Raw genomic sequence first — 27,897 nt, forward strand, 5'->3', positions numbered from 1 at the left:
TGAGGATTTAGAATAAAAAAAAGATAAGTAATTTAACTGTCAAAATTTTCAAATACTTTCATGCTAATCTAATAGTACCATGTTATGAAGTAGAATATAAAATTCAAATGATTTGTTTAAGATAAAATATGAATCTTCAAGAAATTTTGAACATGCAAAGGCTCACTATAGATTGACCATTCCCTTTTTTCCCCACTGTGACCCCCAGGATATTAATTAGATAAATGAAGCTAAACTGTGAGATTTCTCATCCTGTCAAATTGCTTGATTTGGTTAACTTTTCTCATCTTGGTTGTTGCTTCAGTTAACTTTTCAGGCATCAATAAAATTGGTCACAGCTTTTCACCCAATCAAGAGATTTTTAGAAAATTAGGAGTATAGAGTTGAACATTGGCTTACACCATTTGCACGGGTAAAGTGTAAACGCCACTGTAAGTGTGTAAGTCTTGGGATCTACCTGAGAGGAAGAGAAGAGAGAGGGGTTGGAAGCAGAGATATCACAACTATTACTAAAACATAACTGTGATTTATATGTGCTTGCGTGGCTTTGTCCTCTACCATACCTTAGTTCTCAGGGTTAGCCTTCAAAACAGGGAAGACATGCATTTTTATTACTGGATGATTTAACCAGTGGCCAAGATTTTGACTTATAACCTTAGATTTTAAGACTGTCTGTGGGTATAATTTGAGCCTGAAATTTAATGGATTCCCTCTCTGGCCCTAAACGAAGGGTCAATAAGGGAAGACTTCTTTTATCTAGTTGTGGTTTAAAACAATTCCTGGGAATGACTTAGCAGTGCTACGTACTTGGTCCAAATTACTCTTCAGTATCTATCAGTACAACTTTCCCCAGGAAAAGATGCCTTTTGATACTGTAAAGGAGCCTCTGATGAACATTAAAGGAAATGTGCAAAAATAAAACTCCTAATGGCCTTTCTTTTAAAAAAAAATGCTCTATCACTTTCCCCTTTTTAAAATTTATTTTTCTTCTGTGGATGGGAATAAGAAATGAAAGTTAATGTATGAAGTCATGCATTCATTGAGCTTGGTTATCCTTTGAATTTTTCTTGTCTGGTTATTATATTGTTTTGAAAACCTTTGATAGAAAAATATTAAGAGGAACATGAATAAAAGTTAGATCAGTCAGTTGTATGGCACAAACTTTTAATTAAAATATGTCTAACTTTTTTCATGTATACGTTATTTGTATGCAATCATATAGAGCCTTATTGTCACCGAAGAAGTAGCTGGTTCTCTTTCTTCTGTGTTCTCTCTTCACTCTCAGTATATTTCCCAGAATTCTGTGCTGGGAACCTCTTTAAAAAATATAAAATCTCCAATCCTATACTCAATCAATTTTATCCTGAAAAAAAAACCTTAGAGATTATGATAAATTGATTCTATTAATGGCTCCAATTTTCCATGAACAAACGTTCCATGCCCTTTGGTAGCAACTTTCCACCCTGATTCTAACTTGGCTTTGTGACTTGTTTGGCCAATGGGCTTAACAGCCAATTTGATGCAAGCAGAAACTTGAAACACCCTTCTGCATTTCTGCTCCCTTTTGTGAACCCCCGCCACTGCCATTAAAACATGCCTGGCTAGCCTGCAGGAGAGACAGACGAGGAGTTCAATGAAAGATCAAGGAAGGACAACTGAGTTATCCCAGTGATACCATCAAGATCAGCTAAACACAACTGACCAGTTAGCTGACAGTAAACACAAGAGTGAACCTCACTGAGATCAGCCAACCCATTGGTTGAAAGAAAGAAAGAAATGGCTGCTGTCTTCAGCCATTAAGTTTGAGGTAGTTTGTTATGCAGCAATAGCAGATTGATGCAGAATGTCTCATTTGAGACTTCCCATTTCAGAGGTGAGAAAACTGAGACTGGGATTTACATTTTCCCCAACTTTATAAAACTACTAACCTCCTCAGATTTTAGAGTTGAGAATTCTAGTCCTCATTTGTGTAAAAGCCCAAACACCCTAATTCTAACTAATCATATCTTACCAGATACTTCCAGACAGCACAGTAAACAATGTTGCCTGGAATCATTTTGGTTAGTATTATATTTCAGATTAAAGATTTTGTCAAGGATAAACTATATATTGCATTGCAGAAATTCTCAGTCATGTGAATTTATTCTCTTGTGCAATGAGAAAGCTTCATTTAGTGTGCTGAATTTGTAGTTGCATATGATGCTTAAGGGGTTTGTGAAGCACATTACAACTGTCTTCTAGAGACTGGACTAGTTTCCAACTGATTTCAAGTTGCAATTCAAAAGATTGTCTTTCCTGTATAACAACTACATTGTTTTAATTCTTGACTTACTAGAAATAATTGGAAATAAAATCTTAAACTTTGGAATTGGAGGAAATGTTACTCTGGACTATACAGAAGGGCAACATCATATGAGTCAGGAGTTTCAACTATAACTCAAGCTTTTGGATCTAAAATATAGAGCTTTTTACTATATTATACCTTTCTTATGGCAATTGTGTTTGGATTGAAAAGTGTAGATTCAGATTGTCTTCTCTTCTAATAGTTTGATATTTAATAGGATTTCCTTTTATTAAGCATGTATCTTATTTTCTTTATTTTAATCTAAATGATTAATAATTACATCAATTATTTTTCTTTTTGGTCTTGGATATAGGAGATAGGATTAATAATACTTAAATGAGTATTTCTTTCTTCTGATGCTGACTTGCCTTTAAGGACCAGGTTTTCAAAACATATAGCACTGGAAGTAATTCACTCTGATTTTCATTTATTTATAAAGTGTGCACTTCCGTGCCAATATTATAGTGTCATTAGTTGGCCATAATAAATCTATATTTATGTTATGAAATAAATTGATTTTTTTAGTCTTCTCCCCTACCAGCCTAGGTTATTCTTTATGTCTGTGACAAGGTTCAAACGATTTAAAGGGAAAATATGTTTAAAAAAATAGTTTGGGGAAAAAGATATGCCTAAAATTTTAAAGATCTACACTTGAGGATTTTTGGTGAAAATTGGAGATAATGTACATCAAAAGCACATGGTAAATTATAGGCATTCAATAGATAATAATAGAAACTGTGGTTGTTCTCTGCCAGAAATCAGGATGCAAAGATGAAACGTGCATAACTCCTACCTACAAATAACAGAAGGGGGAGCAAATAAGCACAATGCAGAGTACAGGTCTGAGCAAGCGATGGATCACAGAGAAGGAAGGGGTTCGGTCTTTGGGAGGGTCATAAAAAGGTTCACATGCTAGTGACATTTGAGATGGTTCAGAAAAAGTGAATTAGGTCTCTGAGAGAGGAGACGTAGGAGCAATATGTGTAGTTACAGTAAGTATGAAAGAGCACCGAACACACAAGAACTTCAAGTAATCCGGTTTCTCTAGAGCACTGGGCTTCCCCAGACTCTCTCTCTTTCACCATCCTGCTCTTCAAGATTCAGGTATGGCCTCGTTTTGTCTCTGAATATTCTCCTAATATGTATCACTCAGAAGAATTACCTACTCCTTCTCTCATGCTCCTCCTGTGCTGAATATATACCTTAAACACATAGTCTCTACCACTTTTTCAAACTTTAAAAAATTTTACTTGTCTTTCTTCACTACTAGGTTGTAAATTTTACAAGTTCATTGACTAGTCGTATTAGTCATTATATGTAAAAAAATTAAGTAATTATAATAAATTTTTGAATAAATGAATTGTGGGGCAATGGCAGGAGAATAGAAGAAGTCTGAGTTTACTAAGCTAAGGATTTTGCATTTTTTTTCCTATGGGTAACAGAGAGGCATGTCAGGGAGAGGGATGATTTGAGGAACCAAAAGAATGAATTTTAGGGCATCATAATTATCCAAGACAAGTTCTAAGGGAAAATGGTGCAGATTGAAGGGAAGAGACATATTCAAGACATATTTATGACTTAGAATGGACAAATCTAGGGAGCTGTTTGGTTATGGGCATAAGAATTCCTAGTAGATGAGAATATGTGGATATATGGTCCATACTGAACATATTGAGTCTGAAGTTTCTATGGAGCTTCTGTCAAGAATCAGTTGTAAATATTTTATAGAAAGTCAGGAGAGTGGCTAGAGTTGGGGAGAAATATTTGGGATCACAGGTGAAATTAAAACTGTAAAGATGGTTGAGATCACCAAGAAAGGCATGCAGACTGAGAAGAGAAGGTGGTCAAGCAAAGAACCATGAGAAGCATGAATACTTAAGGGGTGAAAGGAGAAAAGAAAGTCAGAAGCACAGATTGGGAAATGAAGGTCAGGATTTTGTGTAATCAAAGGTAAGTGAGTTTTAGAAAGGTGGGTGTCATTAAACAAAAATAACAAAGAAATAAAATATGACTTTTGACCAGAGACTTCTGAAACTAACAACTAAGAAGTTTGTGATGATCTTTATTGCCACATTTTCTTTTTTTTGGTAGTTATAAAGCAGAAACCAGATTAAAATGTTTGAATAGAGGCTTGTGCAGAGAAGGAGGATTCTGCCTACAGACTCTTCTTTAGACAATACTTTGACCTGAAAGATAAAAATATGGTAGTCATTAAAAGATCAAGCAGGCCAAGTGTGGATCATTTTAGTATGTGAGAGACTTGACCATAATTATGGCCTGAGAGAAAAAGCCAGTGTAGAACAAGTGATTGAAAATACAAGATAAATATAGGATTATTGATGGAGCAAGTGTTACGAGGCAATAGAGCAGGACAAGTAGGAAGTGTGATGACAGAGCTTGAACTCCTCCACACTGTTAAAAGAGTGGGGAAGAGAATTGTACAGTCAACATTTTTTATGAAGTGGTCATAAAATAGGGACTCTGTCAGTGACTATTTAGGGCATTTATTTGGAAACATATCTCATTTGTTCAGTAAACACTTACTGAGGATGTGCTGTGTGACTAGCGCTGGGTTGGATGTTTTCACGTTTACACCGTCATTTAATCTGAAGATACATTTTTGATCCCAAAGAGAGGCTTAACACTGAGGCTGGAAAGCAAATGTAGGGGTAAACTTTGGAGGAAAGCACCTTAGAATTTTTTTCAAATTGCACCACTCGGAGCTACTTCTTGGCTTATCGGTGAGATGGTCTGTCTTCCAACCTTATGAGATGGCACACCCAGTGGGATTTGCACCTGTGTAGATGTGGTAGTGGTGCCTTTGGGATGTTTGTATAAATCATTTGTATCTTTAGGATATATTTCCTCCTCTGAGTACATAGTTCTATTTTAGCCCAATTAACATTTGTAGGGGAGACATAAAATAGCTCCTATCAAGCCCTGAATATCAGGCTCCAATTAGGCCAACTTATGGTCGTTTATAGAAAGGCCTGGAAAAGGGTCTGACCATTTGTTATCTCAGCAGGGAGGATTTTTTGCCAGGGGTCATCTGGCTTGTTGCATAAGTACAGTGTAACTATGAATGGAAGGGTTTATTGTGGATTTGGATTTGAATTTTTGTTCTATATCTGATTTCTGCTCTTTAATATTGTCAAGGTAGTGTTTGAGGCTAGCCATGATACTTTTGTCCTTCATTCAATTTGATCCTCCCATAGGTACCAATTGGACATTTATTTAGCATGAGAGCTCTCTGCTCTCTGCAAAATCCTTTTAAATATGAAAGCTTTTCCAAATCAAAGGATGTGTCATCTGGCCATTGTTGATTTAGGGTCTCCAAAGGTACAACTGTTCCAAAATGTTACTGAAAACCAGTAAGATTAACCATGGACCCAAAGGTATCTGCTAAGAGGATGCAAAAGATGTAGCCCCCATGATCCAAAGTCACTTCCCAAAGATAGCCCTAGAGAAGGAAGAGACTTAGAGAAACTCGAGAGCTGGCAATGGTCTGTAGGACACCAACTGCAAATGGGATGCCCAGGTTACCTACATTTCTTTCCAGCCAACTACAAATTCTCAGGGCTTCCCAGTCTGATGGTGACCACCTTATGCCATAGATTCAGCAGGTGGAAAACTAGACAGAATGCTCTCGCTAGATGCAAGCCAAGCTCTCAGGACAAAATGAGGCAAACAGAACACAACAGCTCTCTCCAGGAGGAAAAGGATCTATAACAAGAGTACTCAAACCAAAAGCAAAATACCCAAAGAACTAGTCCTCCAACTCTTTTCTCCTGCTAATCTAAATTTTGGAAAGAAAAGACAAGGAGAGGCTCTTACTACCCTTGCTTGACTGGACCCTGAGCAGAGATCCAGGAGTCTGACTGGTAAGAAAATATATCTTTTCCAGCTGGGTCAGAGGTCCCAAGATCTTAGCTGCAGCCTCCAGAGTGTTGATGCGTCCCAACCATCCCATCCTCATCACCAGACTTTTGGGGAGGAAAAACTTTTCCTCTGCCCATGTCTATTAATGGACCGGGGGTCAGCAAATTAAAATGACAAAAAAGACAAATTAGCATGGGAAAAAAGTAAGTTTACTTTCATGAATATGGGAGCACAGAAATGAAGAGGCTCATTAAACAGCTTAAATTAGGGGCTTAGACATCTAACTTAAAAGTGGAAAAGGAGGGGCAAGAAAAGGAGGGGCAAGAAAAGGGTTCTGGGAAAAATAGGTTTCTTTAAGAAAAAAACAAATGGGTTCTTAGTGGAACAAGCAGGAGATAAAGTTTGTAATAATGTTTGTTTATACAGGTGCAAATGGTCTTTTTCCATCTTCTTTATGGCCATAAAAATCCCCTGGAGAAGGGATTTATGCCAGTTGAATTCTTTTAGGAGGCTCTGCCTTAAGGCAGATAAGAGGGGTTCCGAAGAAAGGTTCTTCACAGAGGTTTGTTCTGAATCTCTTTCCGTAGTTCCACTGCAACTTTCACGTGAACTTCCATGACTGTCCTGCTCCATAATGCAAGACATCATTCCTGAAGCCTCACACCTAATGACAGTGAGGCCTCATGTATCACTTATAGCACATAGTGTCAATTTTTTAAACCACTAGATAGTTGAACTGGTTAGGTTTTTTAACTTATATTTATTTATTTTTAAACCATTATTTACTGTAGGAAAAACATGAAAGACACCAGAAACCCTGGTTTACATTCTTGTTTTTCATAAAGTTGTATATTCTAGAGTCTTTTCTTTGAAATGTATTTATTTTTTCTCATGTAAAATGAGGATAATAGTACTATTGATGGATGATAAAGAGATTAAAAAAGAATGAAAGAACTTCGCATAGTGCTTGGTACATAGTAGGGCTTCATTAAATTTCAGTTGAATTCAAATCTAGCTGAATTCAACTTTTTATGATGGCAGTAAGCTAACCCATTATATCTTCTCCCTGTTCTCATTCATTCCTCGTCTTACTTTGAACAGTTTTAATTGTAGCAGAGATGTAATAGCATATTCTACTTTTTCACTTAATGCTATCTGATATATATTTACACTGCATTTGTACTATGTTATCCCTTTTAAGGTCGTTATGCCATGCTGTCACTAAAAATCAGTCAAATGGAACCACACAGTCATTTGCAAGCACTAGTTACTTGTTTGGCAAGGTGGAAGCTTATACTTTTAGATCGTAAATTAATGGCTAAGTTAATCTTCCTTTTTTAATTGAGAAAAGTCAACTAAGCATAAATGTTGATTAAACAGACGATGGTACTGAAAGCAGCATATAGATAATATATGTTACACAAATTACTTAGCCTGTGTCTCTTACGAAGAGTAAAGAGAAAATCAAGGTGATTATCTGAAATATGTAGGCACAAAGTATAACACAAAACAATGTTCACTTCAGCTACACCTGTGAATTTTTGCAGGGACTATTCGTCTAATTGCTTCAATAATCCACTTAGCTCCTTAAAATATTATCTAAACCTTCTTTGTTTCAGTCATTAAAAAATGATGATTTCTCCCTTCACTATTTTATACATGTAAATATTGAGACGATAAAGGACAAAGAGTGACTACTAAGCTCTTTATAAGGAAGTGCTGAGAATAAAGACAAAATACAAAAACAAAGCTGTAAACTACTCACATTATCTTGGGTGAGAATTTTCTTATTATTCTTGACCAATAATTCCTAGTCTCAGGCTAAACCTTGGAGAATCGGCATCCTAAATCATTTCTACAGGGTGTAAATTCATCTCCTGTTCCTCCAAATAAGTTATTTATTTTTAGAGAAAAATCAATTTTGAAGTTGAGACTTGGTCAGGTTAAAAAGCAGCTTAAACCCAGAGATGAAAGTGTTCTCTCTCACTTTCTCTACTGGTTTGAATTAAGGTATCTGTGAGCCTCTAGAACCCTTTCCCCCTCATCTTCCTGCTGGTCTCGTGGACAGAGAAGAAAGGAGTACAATGTTTATTGTCTAAGTGCTGACATGAACTGAATCATTTACTGGGTACGGACACTAAAGAAAAGGAATAAAAAGCAGGCATTTCGTCCCTCTTCTGAGAATAACACAGCTTGGGCTCCCTCCCTCTGGCGCTCTGCTCCGTGTGGTGAGGACTTTTTCCCTCTTGCTTTCGCTGTTTATGTACGAACATCGAGATGCATTTATCAGATTGCCTTTGGAAACTGCCTGGGAGGATACGGATTTGCATTCACTTTCAAAAATCACAGCATCTTGTTTTGAGAACATTCCTACGACTATGGAAAGCAGCAGTCTATACTAAAAATACACACGTGTCACTTGAGAGCCAAGCTCTCCGATGAGAAGGAGGACATCTGGTGATCCTCCTCGTGCTCCCTATACTCCCACAGTCTGGAAACTTGCAGAAAATTTGTTTTTAGCAAGTAACCAAACAACTACACAGTACAACTACAAAAACCTTATTTTACCTTCCATTCATTGAAAGATGTAAAATAACCTTAAAGAGCTGAAGTTTAGAGTTATCAATGTTATAATATAAACATGTAAGAGTTTAGAAAGAATGAATATAAGCTAAGGGGAAAATATCTTTGGAGGAATTTTGCAAAATTTCTTTAAAAAATAAAATAGCATATGATATTTTAAATAATTTTTAATTCTGATCTGTTCATTACTTGGAAGTTGATTTATCCAAGCCAGTCTTGATCAGTTCATATTATGAAGGAGTTTACTGTACATTTCATTTTCTGCCAGGGACACACTCTTTCTCTAGATACTCATGTGACCAGCTTCTTTATTTTTCTTTAAGTCTTCATGCAAATATCACCTAGATAATGTAGCATCCCCACTGTCCCCAGGACACTTTCTAGCTTTTGCCCTGTCTTAACTATTTTTTTTTCTCCTTAGCTCTTACCACCTATTTGACAGACTGCATGTTTATTTGTTTATTGCCTCTCATTTTCTGCTAAAATGTAAACTTTATGAGATCAGGGACTTTACTGGGTTTGTTTGTTTTTTGTTCCCGATGCCTATAGCAGCTCCTGGCACGTAGAAGGTACACAATAAATATTTGTGGAGTGAAGGAACAAATGAAATTTGCTTGACTCTGATGCAAAAAAAAAAAAAATGACTAAGGAAAAGATGTAAACAGATAAATAACTGATGGAACATTAGCACAGAAAAGGACCCTTTCTATTTGTGCCTGATGTTCTCAAATCTATTTGTTGTTTGTTTTTTTGCTGGGCTTGAAATGTAGGCATTCAGCCAGAAGGCTGCATGCTGACTAATGAGATAGAGATACAGATCTATTCCAGCAATATTCATACATTCTATATGGATCATTTTTCTCTAGTGACATTTTAATATATTTTGGTGAAGATATTCCCAAGATAATGAAGATACGTTGAGTGAGCATCAAAAGTGATGAGTCTTTTTTTCTATTATCAAAGACAAATACAGGTGTGTAATATATGCAGAGCATTGGAAGCAGGGAAAGAAAATGAGAGAATCTCAAGTAATGAAAAGAAATTAAAGCTCTCCAGCAATGAAAAGGAAGGCCAGACTGAAAACATAAATCTCTGGACTCAGCAAGGATTTATACTGATGTGGAGAAAGTGGACCAATAGCTTTCGTGATGTGATTCATTTTGAAAAAATGTCATTTCTACTGCCAAACAGACTTCGTGGTTTACTGAAAATTTCATCTTCAGTCTAATCACATGGGCCAAATTCTGACCCGATATATTCTGATATGAGGAATGAACTAATTCCTGAACTTATTTGTGAGATTTTAAGAATAATATCAAGGAAGGTGACAGCTAACATGAGATCTTGGTTTATTTGCATTAGGTCTTATGCTATCTACTAGAACTTCTGTGTAACATGACATTAACAGAATAAAGATCATGTAATTCAAGACTGGTCTAGCTCTCACCTTCTGAGACAGCTCACACTCTGTCTGTGGAGTGTGCACCTTCCTGAATAAATCTACTTTCATTCTATTAGAAAAAAAGAGTGGTTTAGACTCTGTCCAAATGACCTAGAAAGATATCAATTCATTTATAATGCAATCCTGTTGGTCAGACCATAGGATAGGAACTGGTTTTACCAGAGACTCACAAGAGCAAGGCAGGGGGGAATCTAGACAGGTCATTTTCAAGTAGGACTAAATCTAAATCAATTGAGAGAGATAGCACCAGCTTTGGAGATTGTGCCTTAAAGAACAACTATCACTAGTCAATTTTTTCTTTGAAATTGACCATGTTGCAGTAAATCAGATTAGAACATCACTAATACTGGCTATAGAATGGCAAAATTAGGGCAAGTAGTTCACACAGTTTGTACCAGAAGGTACTGATGATTCGAATGAATCCAGCTATTTTATTGGTAGGATGGGGAGTTGATAATTTGGCAGTAGTAGCTAACACAAATAATGCTCACATAGTGTAGGTCATCCTATGTTGGTTTGCTATTTATTATTGGGTTCCATATATTATACAGTAAAATTTGACTTCAGTCTTTTACCCAAAATTTAGGGATTGGGCTGTTTAATTCAGTCTTTAATAAACTGATTTCCAATTCTTTTGGTTGGAGTAAGTGCATAGTCATAGAAGTAGAGAAATAAAAATGAAAGCCAAAATGTAAATGTAAAGACAGATTCATAGAACTACATAATGATGGTTGTTGTGGAGCTGAGATTTAGATTGGGAATAGGACTATTTAGTCTTCTTCCAGGTGACAACAGCCACTCAGAGGATCTTCTGTTGAAAAATTGTCTACTGTATCATCTGAGGCTAAGGACTAAAATCCACAGTTGAGTCAATAGGTTTTTCAAAACTTAGTAGGTAAAGTTGTCACAATCAGGAGGAATATATTTTAACAAGATTATTACAAATTGTGATGTCATCCCCTTGAGAGATCCTGTCTGTGTGTTTCCTGCAAGTCTTTCAATTATTTTTGCAGATTTACCTAGGCTTTGTGTTTTGTTTTGTTTTTTTTTTTTTGTTATTGTTGTTGTTTGTTTATAGAAAATGGTACAAATTGATGTAAGAAGATGTCACTTGCTTCAAGCTCTAGCCAGTATTTCCATTTGCTCTAGTCTGAATTCTCCCAAAGTGGTCCACTTCCAAGTATAAAGCGTGAAATAATAGATCATGACCTGAAATACAATATGCATTTCAAAAGCTTATTCTTTAATCTTATCAAATGAGTGGAACTTTTGCCAAGATAAATAGAATGTTTTCCACATGATATTTAATCAGTATAATATCTTTCATTTTTAAGTTAAAATTAATTTAGTTTCATTGTTATTGGAATGAAATATACAGAATGCAAACTAGAAAACAAAATAGAATTGGGTCTCAATAAACTTCCAGCATGGCTCTCCTAACAGTTGCACATGAAGAGAAAAAAAAAAAAGGCAATATAAAAACTTGTTTTCCTGAGACACCATCTGTTATTTTTGTTTGAATTAAGCTCAGTGCTCTAAAGGTTATGGATGCTGTACAGTAATTAGCACCATTATGGGAAATGTTGTTACTTTTATGTATTGAATTTTCCCAGTTATATAAGTAGAGAAATCCAAAATGATCTCTTTTATCAGAGGTGTGACTAAATTTCTTGTTTGTGTTATAATATCAGCAAAGTAATATTGCATTGTCAATGTGCTGGTTCTGAAATGCAAATAAAATAGGAGCTTTGTTTTACATATTTTACATCTAATTGTTGTTTTCTTTATGTCACATATATAGACATTTTGAAGAGAGTGATCATCAAATTGTTATCAAATATCTATAAATTCTATTGATTTTTGTACCTTAGGGAAATTAGTTTTCATATCATTAATAAGAAAGTTAGATTCTCTTCGCCAAAAGGAAGTCAACAAGTTTTAAGTACTTTTAAACACTGTATAAATATCGATAAATGTTTTGTACAACATTTCCCCCCTGTTCTTTGGAAACAGTGGTCCAAAAATATTTAATTGCATGACATGAGGTAATAAGTATTTTACACTGAGGTTATATCTTATCCTTTAACTTATAATTAAAGTGACAAATTTAAGATTCATGTTTCTCAAGCATTGCTCTTATAATATTTTTTTAAACAAGCTTAAAACAAATGGAAAAAGAAGAATAAATAATGTCTATACGCAGGCCAAAGCTACTCAAATTAGGGCTTATACCCTAAATATAAATTGCAAGAGAACAGACAGTATTTAAAAATTCACCAAACTCTCTAAGGTCCAGCAGTGTCTGGCATGAGCTTCATCAGTTTCAGTGCTCTGTCGCTAGTTGCTCTGGTCTATGACAGGAATTGCTATCTGGTTAATTTCATCTAGCGCTAATGTTGATAAACTAAAATGAGAGTACACTTGGCATGGACTGAGTGCTTTGTATAAATTAACCCATTTAATTATAAGCACAAATGTTTAGGGACCATTCCTACCTCAATTTCACAGGTGAGGAAAGTGAAGTAACGTGTTCCGTGGTGCTGGGGACGTAAGTGACAGATCCGAACCAGGCAAACTATCCTCAAGGTAAGTCTGTGCTTTTAACTTACACCCAAAGAAAGCAGTCAGCCACTGAGGTTTGCTTTAAGACTGCCATAAAGGGAAAATTTCATAAAGGAGGGCCAGGCTCGGTCTCTGCAATAATAATAGCAAGTCCTTAGGTGGCACTGCTCTCTGCCAAGCACTTTACATAGGTCAGTTAATTTAATCTTCCAAACACCCACAAAGAGTATTTTTTAAATTTTATTTTAATAACATTTTTAAAATTTTTAATTAATTTTTATTTTTACTTTATAGTTATGGAAAATGGGACACAAAGAGGTTAAACAGGTTCCCTACGACTGCATTACAGTGGCAGAGGAAGGATTTGCACTCAGGCGGTCTGATTCTGAGTTCATTTTCTTTACTGTTATGGGATATCATATCATGTTTTGGAAATTAAAAACCTTAAATGATTTATGGGCAACATTCAGTTTATGGGTGTCAAGTTTTGGAGAAGGAGGTAAAAATTCAAATTCAATAAAAAGGGAAGAAATATATTTAAAAATACCAATGGCAATAATACCTGGGCACTCTACAATTTAATCTACATTTACCCTCTTGTTTTAGTATGTGTTATAGGTTTGACGTGTGTGCCCCCCAAACTCATATGTTGAAGTCCTACCCCTGAACAGCTCAGAATGTGACCTTATTTGGCAATACGGTCCAAACAGAGATAATCAAGTTAAAGTGAGCTTATTGGGGTGAGCCTGTATCCAATCTGACTGTTCAAAGAAGAGAAAATTTGGACGCAGACACAACTTGAGGGAAGACGATATGAAAAGATGCAGAGAGAGAGCCATTTCCAAGCCAAGAGAGAGACGCGGGACCTAGCCTTCCCTCAAAAGCCCTCAAAAGGAGCAAACCTTGCTGACAGTATTATCTCAGACTTGTAGTCCCCAGAACTGCAAGACAATACATTTCTGTTGTTTAAAGCAACCTAGTTTGTGCTACCTTGTCACAGCAGCCCTAGCAAATGAACATAGTGCTCTTAGATTAAGATTAGCAGAAAATCATTTCAAACAGCTTAGCCAAAAAAATAGGATTTAAGGAAGGAGACTGGGACATGTCATAGACTCCAGGAAAGTCTGGACAACCAAGCCCCAGCCTACAGGCACTGGGGAGCAGCAGGATCTCAGCCAGCATCTCCATGGCTCATCTTCTCTGTCCCACAGGCCACATCGTCACCCATTCTGCTCTCTTGCTTGCACACAGATCACTTTTTCACACACATGACAGCATCAAAGCCTACAAAGGGTGCAGGTCCCATCAACTAACAAATACTTATTAGGTTTAAATCTCAATTCCAAACCCATAGGAGACAGAATCTGATGGATCTGATGTAGGTCAAGTGTCTATCCCAATTTCAATCAGCTACGGCCAGGGAGGTGGAGCGACGTAGAGTAAACATGGCTTTGGGGAACAGGGCCGTATTATGACTGTTACGGACTTCAGGCACTCTTTTCTTCATGGACCCCACCCTCCCTAAACAAACTTATTTAAAATCATGTTTTATGATTAGACTGATATATAGTATTATATATTAAAACATTTTCTTTCACATAAACTTAATTTTCTCCTGATTTTAAAGAATTAAGACATTTCCATGGGCCTTGAAAAGTATTGGGGTCCTCGGTACTGGGCCTGCTGTGCCTAATATGGCTTTTTTGATGCAAAAGACTTCTTAGACAAAGAAGGAGTATGTATGTATAGCTACACAGTCCTATCTGGCTAGGTTGTTCAGTCTTTTCCCGTCACTTTTCCAATGAGACACTTGTAACTTGTATTATTGTTAATGAGGATACAAGTAATACCAGTGCTGGAGAGGATATTTTTCCTTGTATGTTCCTCTGTCTAATGCCTCTCAGATTTATAACTGAAAGTTGTTGACTTCCATCTCCTGATTCCAGTATGGTCCCAAGGGTGTAGAATAACCCAGGTACTTGTGGTGGAATAGACTTGGGGTAAATTATTTAACTTCCTGGACAGAGCTGAGTAGGTATTTTCGAATCCCTTCTCCCATGCACAAGGTTATATTTTACCAGCTCTAGCCATAAGCATATGCCATTAGTCCATCTTTCACAAGTAAAATAAATCAAGAAGTCCACTTAGTCACTAGAAATACATATATCTTTCCTTTTAGATGACATTTAATTATGGGTCAAGTTGAACCACTGAAGAGGTATATTTTCTGTGCTAGAGGCTGGAAGGGGTTTCTAAGACTTACTCAACTTCTTTATTATGTGTCACTTTTGAGCTCTTTCGTCTGTGCTAGAAACGATGATAGAAATGAAATAACAAAGGCAGGGTGACAAGTGTGCACTTATTTTCTGGGTTTCAAATCTAATATATTGGACATATGACTAGGTTGAGTATAAGCATTACACCTAAGTGACTATTTCAAGTAGTTTTCAAGTGGGACTACCATCACATGATGTGAAATGCCCTGTGAAGCACACTTTTGGGGAAAAAAAAATCCCAGCTCTTATAGACTTGTGGGTTACAGAAGTTACAGTAGTTTCACGTGGGCGATTTTAAGAAGTCAGATCAAACTAAGACTCTGCAAAATGCCACAAACCCCTCACTGGAGTCATTGTGTATGTTAGTAGATATTGGTTATTTATTGCCATTTTTGACTGTACACACAAATGTGCGTTGCATTCACCCTGAGAACTGCCATCTTTGAGAGCAAAAGACCGCCTCTTTATTGAGAGCAATAAAATACGCATGAAGAAGTGGAGCAGAATTATCACTGGTTTGGGGCTTATTCATTCTGGAAACCTGATGGGTATAATGGTTAATTTCATGTGTCAACCTGACTAGGCTATGAAATTCCCAGATATTTGGCCAAATGTTACTTCGGGTGTATCCATGGGGGTGTTTCTGGATGAGAGTAACAAGTGAATTGGTAGAATGAATAAAGCAGATTGTCCTCCCTAATGCGGGTGAACCTTATCCAATCAGTTGAAGGACTGGATAGAACTCAAAGGTTACTACCCACCCTCAGTAAGAGGAAATTCCTCCTGCCTGACTGATGGTAGCTGGTACATCAGTCTTTCCTAGCCTTCCATTCAAACTAAAACATCATCTCTTCTTAGGTCTAGAGCCTGCCAGCCTTCCAACGGGAACCACACCAACTACACCACCAGTTCTTCTGGGTCTCCAACTTGCCAGCTGCAGATCTTGGGACTTCTTATCTTCTGTAATCACATGAGCCAACTCCTTTTAAAAAATATCTTTATACAAAGGGACAGACTGGGATTTCAAAATATGTAGATACTGACAGGCATATGCAGAACAGATAAACAAGATTATATTATGTAGCATAGGAAAATATATATAAGATCTTGTGGTAGCTCACAGCGAAAAAAAATGTGACAATGAATATATGTATGTTCATATATAACTGAAAAATTGTGCTCTACATTGAAATTGGACACAACATTGTAAAATGAATATAACTCAATAAAAATCTTTAAAAAACTCTATACAAACATACATATGTCTGTCTGTCTATCTATCTACATCCTATTTGTTCTGTTTGTCTGAAGAACCCCAATGCAATGATTACAATACTAAGTAAAGCTCAGTCTGAGTTGCTGCCTTGTAACACATCAAATACTCTTCATAACTTGGCCAAAGTGAAACTAGCACATTGTAGGCTCTCAAAAGGATTTATTATAAGGAATAGAAAATAAAAGAGTTGTTACAACTTCTATGATCAGACGTCTTTTCAGAGTACAAGTCTTTGTTTCAACTCAATTAACTATTTTTAAACTGAACCTGATTAGAGCTTTCAAACTAGTGAGCAGTGGCACACTTCTTCACGGTGAATAAGGTTTCATGAAAAGCTGAAACTTAAAGAGCAGCTGACGGCACATAGAGAGAGTGCGGCAGGGACAGGGCACCTTCCCTGAAGGTCTACACGGGCGCAGCGCTCCCTTACATCCACCGGAAGTGGGCGTTGTCCAGGCACCAGGGGGGCCCTTGTGTGGTCCCCAGCCCAGGCAGGTGAACCCATTAACCGAGGTGAAGCTGGTTAACAAGCTGAATGAATGGAGGCCAGTACTGCGGTGGTGGCCAAGATGACATGGCACTCCGAGTACAGGGATAGCGCCTGGATCTTCCTGGGGGGACTTCCTTCTGAGCTGACCAAAGGAGACATCCTGTGTGTATTCTCCCAGCACCTGAAGATTGTTAGCATTAATCTCATGTGGGACAGGAAGACAGGGAAGTCTAAGGATTCTGTTTTATCTGCTGTAAAGACCAGAGGAGTTTTGGCTGTTGATAATTTTAATGGAATCAAGGTCAAGGGAAGAACTACCCGAGTGGACCACTGATGCTGCCCCGCTGAAGCCTCAGAGGACGCTCTGATGGCGCCACCAGAGAGCCCTGGGAGAAGCGCTGTGGGGCTCTGACCCCCTCATCTAGTTCATCTGGAAGCTCAGATGATGGCATAGTTTCAGAACAGCACAAACAAGAAAAACAGAACAGAAAGATCAAAGAGAAGACTGCTATAGCATCAAAGACTAGGAGGGACAGAAAAAGCAGCCATCTTCTCTGCCAGGCAGAGGCCAGCTTAAAACACAGAAGGGCACTCCAGGCTCCAATAAACATACCAAGGTGAAGTTGGAGTCTAGAGAAAGTACAGAGGTATCTGGAGAGGGGGCTGAGGAAGGAGAATCTGGGTTCTGAGTCCTGCCCCTGATCAGAGGCAGGAGCAGGAAAAAGGCAGAGAGCAGGGGTCAGGACAGAGGTGAAGCTCAGATGTATTTTGGCTGATCTGAAGGCACAGTCTCACACATTCTCCAGTCCCAGTGACCACCGGCCTGACCAACCCTGCAGCCTGCTTAGAACCTCAAAGTTTAAAATGAAATGTGATATTTTAAATGCTAAGGGGCTGGAACTTGTCATTTATTTTACATAATTTCTGGGGCAGAATTTCTGTAAAAATTGAACATCTTTTACTTTTTCTCCAATCATTCAAAATTTTAAAACAGCTGAAATATTACCAGATTTGTATGACCCTTTGTGTAAACTCTTGAGATTTTGGTGCCTAAGATTTAAGAGTAGTGCTCTGTGGTGGTCCACCATGTAGCAACCCCCGTCCCACTGATTTCAGCTTAAGTCTCACCATTTTCTATGAAGCAAAACATGCAGAAAGAAGCACTAGATGATCTCTGTAGTCTTCTGTAGTTTCATGCTTCGTAGGCTACCGTGGGAGAATTTCAGCCAGCTCTGTAGAGGGACTTTACTGATAATCATGTAGTTTTTCTAGTAAGCAGTAAAACATATTTAGGTGTCTGCTCCTATATGAATTTTATGTATCAGTAGTAAAATAAATTTTTTTCAGTGTAACTTAAGTTAATAATAAAGGGCAAAGAATATTCTTATGGGAAATAGTATCTGTTGAAATTCACGGCTAATCATGGTAGATTAAAAAGAGATTAACTCTGATCGCACATGTTTGCTCTTCTTCTCTACTTCACATATGAACATATGCATCCATACATATAGTCTAAGAAAGCATGATAACTTATTCTCTATCATAAGAAATTGTTTTATCTGCTAGGGAGCTTGGGGTATGTAAAGTGACGCAGCATAATTGGAAATGCAAAGTGTTTCCGGGATTCTCTTAGTATTCGATGTTTGATTGATGACCATTTCATTCCCATTTGCAATTTTGTATTCTGTATATGGACAGAACTGCATATATAAACTTGCAAAGGTTGCTACTTAGGATGGAAACCTTAGGCTAACCTTTTGGAAATTGCCTGTCCATTTTAAATAAGAATAAGCCCCCAGGATTCTAATATCTTGAATGATTTTGAATGTTGTGATTTTGGACCAATTATTTTTTATACAGGAACTGTATTTTGGCCTAAAATTTTTCTCAAAAAAATCTCTACTAATTTTTCATTAGTACATACAGAAGTTACCACTACCATAAGCAATGAGAATATTGATAATCAGCATTTATTCCTCAATGGAAATTTCTATAGTAGGCATTTACTATGATTTTATAGATCTTTATTATTATAATATTTTCATAAAATAACTGGAAATAGAAAAATGCTTTTAATTCAGTTGTCAGAAATTAACTGTTTTATTTTCCCACATTTACTTTGTCTTTGCCTTCGTGGATGCATATTTCACATACTTGCAGGTTCTTCACTTACTCATTTATTTCGTTCATTCATTCAATGAATATTTCTTAAGCTTCCAGTAAATAGTAGGTGCTGTGATATCATTGGAGATACAGAAATGAATACGACACAATGCCTGACCAGAGAAGGTCAAGATGTACTGGAAAAGATGCCCACGCAATCAGTTAAATTAGAAGACTTTGAAGAGTGCTCTAGAATTGTAAAAGGAAACACAGGCGAGTCACTTGGTCAAATGAGGTAAGAAAAGTCATTACAGGTGGGGGTTCCCATGGGTGCAGAATCAAGGGGAGATGCAGGTGGTTCAGCGGGAATGGGAACACCAAACACTGAGAAGAAGAGATGCAAGAAGGTCCTTGTGTGCTATACACGCTACTTGAGTTTATCTTAATTTGAAAGAGTCAGTGATTTTAAGAAGAAAGTGACATGATGAGAAATATACTTTTGAAAGAGCACACGTGGGAAGGTGGAGGATGTAGTAGACCAGAGAGGAACTGGGAGCAGGGAGCTGAGTAGGGAGGCAATTGCAGTAGTTTAGGGAAGAGATCGTGAGGGCGGGAACCAAGCTTGGTGCTGGAGCTAGAGAAGAACTCAGGATTCCAACAGATATTTAGGAGATCATTTTAGGGGAGAAGGGAAGGCTCCCAAATTTCTGACTATTGTATATAAGAAGAGGAGCAAAGTATATGTGGTAGGAAGGGAGTGGAGGAATGGAAGGTGGTACCAGAGAAGACTGAGTTCACTTTTCTCCTTGTTGACATCAATCAAAATAACAAGCTGATAGTGGCACAGAACTTAACCATCAGGAAATTACTGGTGACCAGTGTGAGTTGCTAATGAGATAGATGAGGGAGAGCACCAGGTAGCACTGAAAGGTAAGCAAATATAAACAGCAACATCAAATATTATCTTTTGCTTATTGCATATTACACACCTTTCCATAATTTGCATAGCTTCATAATGTCACATAGTGAATACAGAATGCAAATCAGTTTCTTTCAGCAAACAGGGAGAAGTATTTTCCCCCTAAAATAGCAGTGCATTGAGCATGTTTGTGCACATGCTTATTTCACTTTTAATGTTATTTCCATGGGATAAATTCTCAGGAATTGGATCATTGGTTTGAAGAATATGAGTGGTTTTGGCTTTTTGTTTTTTTCCAAGCCACTGATCATCATTTATATATATGATATAAGTAAATGGATTTAGTCTTTGGTGAGTAAAATAAAATGAAAAATTCTGAACTGAAATTCATAGCTCTGGTGAATATGCCTGGATATACCAGTCATTTGGGTTGAGGCTAATCATTTTTTTTCTCAAATATTGTCCGTTTGAAATAAAGGTGGATCTAGAATTAGTAGGAATTCCAACAAAAGCCACTTCTTGACTTCATAATACTCTTATATGGGTGATACACTTGTTTATCTTGTTATTTAAAATTCTAAAAGGAGGAGCAAAATGCTTGTTTTATCAAACACTGGAAAAACTAAATTTTATTCTTAATTTTGTAGGGTGAGAGTAAAAATGACTGTATTACTTGAAACAATTTCATCTATGGCGTCCTTGGCGGCTGCCTAGATCCTGTCACAGCAGAGCTGCCTCTGATTAGAAAGGCAAGCAGGTTATATATCGGATGCTTTGCATTTACTTGGAGGAGTCCATTTGTTGTTTAACATGTGTGACATTGTATACCTGTAGATTCTAAATCGAAGAGAAGCCATAAGTGAAATAACAATATCTGTTGTCAAAGGTGATTGCTTTATAGGAGTTCATAGTTTGGGGTGAATCCAGTATATAGAATTTAATAATTTGTGCTGAAATAATTCAGTTGCCTTGACAGACCTAATGTTGATTTTACTGGTTTTTGTTTTGTTTTGTTTTGTTTTTCTCCCGCCAGTGTTTTGCTTTTCTTTTGGACAAGAGGAAAAAGACACGATACGAGTTAGGCTCATGTGTCGTGAGTATCGCCCCGCAGGGAAGACCTGGTACAGCTGAAGCTATTGCTTCTTAGAGACCTTTTATCTTGAGCAGCTGCCCTAACAGCCCTCATCCTGTGACATCACATGAGATATATCTCTGCGATAGGAAGAGAGAAAGTGATGACTGAGTGATCGTTTTTGACTAAAATGTAAAACTGCAGAAATGGATGGTCCTGAAGTTATATCTTTGTAATATGTGACACATACACAGTTTTCTTATTCTAGTTGTAAAGCATTCCTTTAACCCCCAGGGCTTTGCGTTTTGTCTTATTCACAGAGTCAAACTCGTTCTTTGCTATAGATGATTGCATTTTGGTTTAATAATCTGAGCCCTTATCCAGAAGCCATCTCAAAGGGCTCATCTACAGAAATAGATTTCAGGGCCACACATTCTGAAGGACAATTCAGTGCCTCCTTTCCTCTTGTGCCCAGATATGTAAATGAAGAACCTCAATTCCTCAGCTGTTAATGTAATATAAGGCATAAAGATTCATCTACTTCATCTGATTGTGCTAAACCAGACGGCTGGGACAGAGTTACCCACAGCTTTGTTTGTGAGATGCAGCAAGAGTAGCTTTTAGCCTGTTCAGATGGTCTCCAACCTATGATGGTTCAGCTTACAATTCTCGACTTCATAATAACATGAAAATGATATGCATTCAGTAGAAACTGTGCTTTGAATCTTGAATTTTGATCTTTGCCCAGGCTACAGTATACAGTATGGTTCCCTCTCATGATGCTGGGCAGTGGTGGCGAGCTGCAGCTCCCAGTCAGCCATGCGATGAGGGGGTGAGCAATCAGTACACCTACAGCCATTCTGTACCCATACCACCATTTTTTATTTAACTCTCAGTACAGTAGTCAATATGTTACGTGAGCTATTCAACACTTTATTACAAAATAGGCTTTCTGTTAGATGATTTTGCCCAACTATAGGCTAATGTATGTGTTTTGAGCACATTGAAGGTAGGCTAGGCTAAGCTATGTTGTTTGGTAGGTTAAATGTATTAGATGCATTTTCAGTTTAGGATATTTCCAATTTACCATGGGTTTATCAGGATGTAACCCATCTTAAGTTGAGAAGATTTGCAATACCTAATTCAGCTGGAACATTGCTAATGGCAATGTCAACAATTTTCAGGCATTCTTAGTGCCTTTGAGTTTAGAAATTCATAGCTTTTCTAAAAGCACATTAGCATACTAAAATGACACATAGCATTCCAAGCTACATTTATATAATTGCAGTGGATATGATTAATATCAATTACATTAATACTTGTTTTACCACTTATGCTGGATTGACTTAATTTACTAGTAGCTTAGATTTGTTCAAGAAATGACACAGATTATCTTTTAATTTCAGTTAAGGAACTAGTCAGAGAAAATAAACTTTGACTTGTTGAGAGGCCAAAGTTCTCTCTTAAGTGACAGTCTCCTTGGCCTTCTAGACAAAAGTCTAAATTGAGTTGTAATATACTTTTTGATGCTTTGCCTCCTTTGGTTCTTCTACTTTTTAATTGAAGGTCAGTCTTTGACCGTAAATACGTGGATGATAAAAACATATTGAGCTTAGGAGTTTGGTTTGCTCAGTGGCTGAGGACTTCAGATTTTCTCCTATAAACATAAGCTTGAAAAGAATAGCATACAATAGATGTAATAATGGAAGCCAATGCAGGGGAGACCTGGCTGCAGCTGTGAGTGGACAGAATACCCTCTAGTCCAACACGGAGGCGAAGCACTAGTGTAGGGACGTGGCCTCTCTTTGGTGGCTTGTTTACTCCAGTGAGATAGTTTTAGAAGAAGGTCGGCCTGGAGAACTTTCTCTGACAGGGCTTGTCTTAGGGGCCTGCTTGAAGCCAGGTTTTCTAGTAGGAAAATCTTAGGTAACAGGGTAAGTTTCACAGCACCATTTCATATTTAAACACTGAAAAGTTTGCTATGTCTACATTAGCCTGAATAAAGATTGGACTTGTATAGGGAGCTGAGTTGGAGGAACAAGAGCTCAGAGTAAAAATAGATTTAGACAAGGTATTTTTTATATTTTAAGAAGCTGCTTCTCAGGATTAGTATTATGTATCATTTGATTTAATATGTAATAAATAATATTAAGAATAGAGGTACTATACTTTTAAACTCCTTAACTGAAAGCAGTTGATCCTTGAACAATGTGAGGGCTAGGAGCACTGACCTCCGTACCTGTTGTTCTGCATCTGTGGATTCATCTAACCTTGGATTATATAATACTGTAGTATGTATTGGGAAAAAAATCCACATATAAGTGGATCTATGCAGTTCAAGCCCATGTTGTTCAAGGGTCAACTGTATTTTTGTATGAAGGGGCATCATTTTTGTCCTTATCAATTTTAGTAAGTAATGGTTAGCAGACATTTTTAAATTGAAGTATAGTTGATTTACAATGTTGTGTTAGTTTCTGGTGTACAGCATAGTGATTCAGTTATTTATATATATATATATATATATAAATTAGTTGATATATATATAACGTGTATATATATTAGTTGATATATATATAATGTATATTCTGTTTTACATTCTTTTCCATTATAGGTTATTATAAGCTATTGGATCTAATTCTCTGTGCCATTTAGTTGGACCTTGTTGCTTATCTATTTGTATATAGTGATTTGTATCTGCTAATCCCAAGCTCCTAATTTGTTCCTGCCCTCCACTTTCCCCTTGGACAATTGCATTTTCTATTTTTGCTTTATTTCCACAATATTTTTGAGACATTTCTGGCATGTTACATCAGCTTCTTGTTGGGTTTCTGTCAAGTAGGATTTTTTAGTACAGATCTACATTTTTGTGCTTCACTTTATTGCACATCACAAATAATTGTATTTTTTTTTAACTGATTGAAAGTTTATGGCAACTCTTGTGTCAAGAAAGTCTATGAGCACCATTTTTGCAACAGCATTTGCTCACTTCTGTCTCTGTGTCACATTTTGGTTATTCTCACAATATTTCAAACTTTTTCATTGTTATTGTATGTATGATGGTGATCTATTTTCAGTGATTCTCAATGTTATTATTATAATTGTTTAGGGAAGCCACCAATCACTCCTATTTTTGATGATGAACTTAATCGATAACTGTTACGTGTGTTCTGACTGCTTTACTGGTCGGCTGTTCCCTGTCTTTCTCCTCCTCTGGCTTCTCTATTCCCTGAGACACAACAACATTGAAATTAGGCCAGTTAATAACCCTATCATGGCCTCTAAGTGTTCAAGTGAAAGGAAACTTTGCAATCTCTCACTCTAGCTTCAAATCCAAAACTAGAAATGATTAAGCTTAGCGAGGAAGGCATGTTGAAAGCTGAGATATGCTGAAAGCTAGGCCTCTTGTGCCAAACAGTTAGCCCAGTGTGAGTTCAAAGAAAAAGTTCTTGAAATTAAAATGCTACTCAAGTGAACACACAAATGATAAGAAAGCAAAACAGCCTTATTGCTGATAAAGAGAAAGTTTTAGTGGTCTTGACAGAAGACTGAGCCAGCCATAATATTCCCTTAAGCTAAAGCATAATCCAGAGCAAAGTCCTAACTCTCTTCAATTTTATGAAGGCTGAGAGACATGAGGATACTGCAGAAGAAATTCTGAGGCTAGCAGAAGCTGGTTCATGAGTTTAAGGAAAGAAGCCATATGCTTAACATAAAAGTGCAAAGTGAAGCAGCAAATGCTGATGTAGAAACTGCAACAGGTTATCCAGAAGATCTAGCTAAGATATGAATAAAGGTGGTTACACTAAACAAGACTTTCAATGTAGACGAAACAGCTTTCTGTTGGAAGGTGATGCCATCTAGGACTTTCATAGCTAGAGAGAAGTCAATGCTTGGCTTTCAAGTTTCAAGACAGGATAATTCTCTTGTTAGGGGCTAAAGCAGCTGGTGACTTTAAATTGAAGCCAATGTTCATTTATTACTCTGAAAGTTTGAGGGCCCTTAGGAATTATGCTAAATCTACTCTGCCTTGCTCTGTTAATGAAATAACAGAGCCTAAGATGACAACACACTTGTTTACAACATGGTTTACTGAATATTTTCAGCCCACTGTTGAAACCTACTGCTCAAAATGAAAGATTCCCTTCAAAATATGACTTCTCATTGACAATGCACTTGATCACCTGAGGGCTCTGATGGAAATGTACAACAAGATTAATCTTGTTTTCATGCCTATTAATATAATCTCCATTCTGAAGCCACGGATTAAGGAACAATTTTGACTTTCAAGTCTTATTTTTCAAGAAACACATTTCATAAGGTTATAATTGCCCTAGATAGTGATTCTTCTGAGAATCTTGCAAAGTAAATTGAAAACCTTCTGAAAAGAATTTACCATTCTAGATGCCACTAAGTACATTTGTGATTCATGGGAAGAGGTCAAAATATCAACATTAACAGGGGTTTGGAAGAAGCTGATTCCAATTCCCATCGGTGACTTTGAGGAGTTCAAGACTTCAGTGGAGGAAGCAACTGCAGATGTGGTCGAAATAGAACTGGAATTAGAAATGGTACCTGAAGATGTGACTGAATTGCTGCCATCTCATGCTGAAACTTTAACAGATGGGAGTTCCTTCTTATGCATGAGCAAAAAAAAAGGTGGCTTCTTGAGATGGAGTCTACTGCTAGTGAAGAGGCTGTGAAGACTGTTGAAATTACAATGGATTTAGAACATTACATGAACTTAGTTGATAAAGCAGTTTCAGAGTTTGGGAGGATTGACTCCAATTTTGAAAGAAGTTCTACTGTGGGTAAAATGCTATCAAATGGCATTACATGCTACAGAGAAATCATTTGTGAATCAATGTGGCAAACTTTACTCTTATCCTATTTTAAAAAATTGCCACAGCACCCCAACCTTCAGCAACCATCACCCTTGTCAGTCAGCAGCCATCAGCACCAAGGTAAGACCCTCCACCAGCAAAAAGATTAAGATTCTGTACAGACTCAAATGATGGCTAGCATTTTTTAATCAATTAAGTGTTTTTTAATTAAGTATGCACTTTTTAAAGATATAAAATGCTATTGCACACTTAATAGGCTACAGTATAGTGTAAACGTGACTTATTTTATATGCATTAGGAAACCACAAAATTTGTGTGACTCAACTTTATTGCAGTATTCACTTTATTGCAGTGGGCTGGACCCAAACCCACAATAGCTCTGAAATATGCCTGTGTATTTGTTATCACTGACATAGAAAAAGCAGATCATTTTTAGCATTAAAATGTTGTAAGATTTCAAAGGTGGAGGACATTATCTTTTCCTTTTTTTCTATATACATTTTTTTTAGTGTTCCCAAAATAATAATTATTCTTTTGATAAATAAGTTTAGTAAATAGCCAAGTAATTTCTCACATAAAACAAAGAAAGGTAGTGCCACCTGGGTTAAGCTATTTAAAATATCAGTATAACAATAACTACCCATTATCTTGACCAACCAGAACTTACTCATTTTTATTCATACTGATCTAGCTATACACTTTCAGTATAAAGAGGGTTTTTTTCCTTTTTCTATTGGTTATGAATGTAAGTCATCATTTTTTTCTGACTTTCATCTTAATGGTTTGAAATAAAGAGTCAGATGCATGGCTTTTCAATTTCTTTTACTACTTTATTTTATTACATGGTTATTTAAGGTCAAAAGATTTCCATTTCCAAAATACATAATAGAAATAATAAAGCAATAAAATTTGGACTTAGATAATATGGACATTTTTCTTAAAAGTGTCAACATGATTTACAAATTATTAAAAAGGCAGTAAAATTTGAACTTACATAGCATAAACTTTACTTTAAACTGTCAGATACATGATTTTAAAGGTATTTTATTAATATGTCACTAATAATTATTTTTCTTATCAACAGTGAAGTAACATGAAGTAAAATCTAGTTGCCCAAGAAATCATTAGAATTGGAAACATTAGATGGTCATGTGTTAATTCAGTTTCATTTACCTAAGGTCTGTATTTCTTCTGTGATATCTAAGGTCAAGTATATATAATCAAATAGCTGAAGGAAAGGTGAAGGTTTTCTAGTTGAATCAAACCCCAAATATCATTTTTACATAAGTTATCTGGAGAACTGAGTGAAGGTGATTTCTTTTTGAGGCTGTCTGTAGGAGATAATTGCTTCAGTTTCCATTTTTCTAGAGTATTCCTGGCCATAATGTTCTCTTCTTTTGAATTTCTCTTCAAAGTAGGATTCCAAAATACCTGCAAAATCTGAAATAGTGGTCATCATATAGATAACTTAACAGATAATCTTCACAGAAATCCCATTATTTGTGAAACAATGTCTCTACATATCTAAAATAATTTTTCATAAGAAAAATATTCCAGAAGGAAAAATAATTGGCCTGTCCCTTGGGGAAAAAAATGCTATTAAATAATGTGTTATGGGAGCAGATAACATTTTCCTTGTCTTTGTGATTTTTTTCAACATTAATTTTGGTCAGAGAAACCATGTCAAAATAGAATAGCATCAGAAATAATCAGTGCAGAAGTGGTTCTGTTGAGGACTGTTGAGTGAAAAGGCACAAAATAAAACACTCATCCATGTTTGCAAAACTGTTCTCATCCCCAGGAGGCTTGTAGCATTTGGTATTTCTAGAAAGCTACAGCACACGTGGTGCTAGAGAGTAGTGTGATTTTTGCAACTAATATTTCCTAATGGTAATAGACCCTCCAGAAAAGAATGGAAAATTAATAATGATGACAGTACATTCTATATCTCATCACTATGTTCTCTAATACTTAGTGTTAAATATACATAAATGGTAGCCAGTTGTAATAATAACTACTTTATTAGCACCTGTTGTCAAAGATCTTGGAAAGCAAAGCTTGTAATATTAGGGAAAAACAGAAATGTGTTT

General features: G+C 36.6%; 1 long non-coding RNA gene and 1 pseudogene across 1 annotated transcript in view; one reads left to right on the plus strand and one right to left on the minus strand.

The window, feature by feature from the left end:
- Positions 1 to 16,429: 16,429 nt before the first annotated feature.
- LOC105073290 (RNA-binding motif protein, X-linked 2 pseudogene) lies at positions 16,430 to 17,493 on the plus strand (annotated as a pseudogene).
- Positions 17,494 to 26,732: 9,239 nt separating this feature from the next.
- LOC141577489 (uncharacterized) overlaps positions 26,733 to 27,897 on the minus strand; it is a 41,022-nt gene continuing 39,857 nt past the window's right edge. Inside the window, exon 3 of the long non-coding RNA XR_012506541.1 lies at positions 26,733 to 27,247. This is a non-coding gene — a long non-coding RNA (uncharacterized LOC141577489). The remainder of the gene's footprint in view (positions 27,248 to 27,897) is intronic.

Source organism: Camelus bactrianus, chromosome 1 (assembly GCF_048773025.1).
Source record: "Camelus bactrianus isolate YW-2024 breed Bactrian camel chromosome 1, ASM4877302v1, whole genome shotgun sequence".
NCBI classification, from domain to species: domain Eukaryota; kingdom Metazoa; phylum Chordata; class Mammalia; order Artiodactyla; family Camelidae; genus Camelus; species Camelus bactrianus.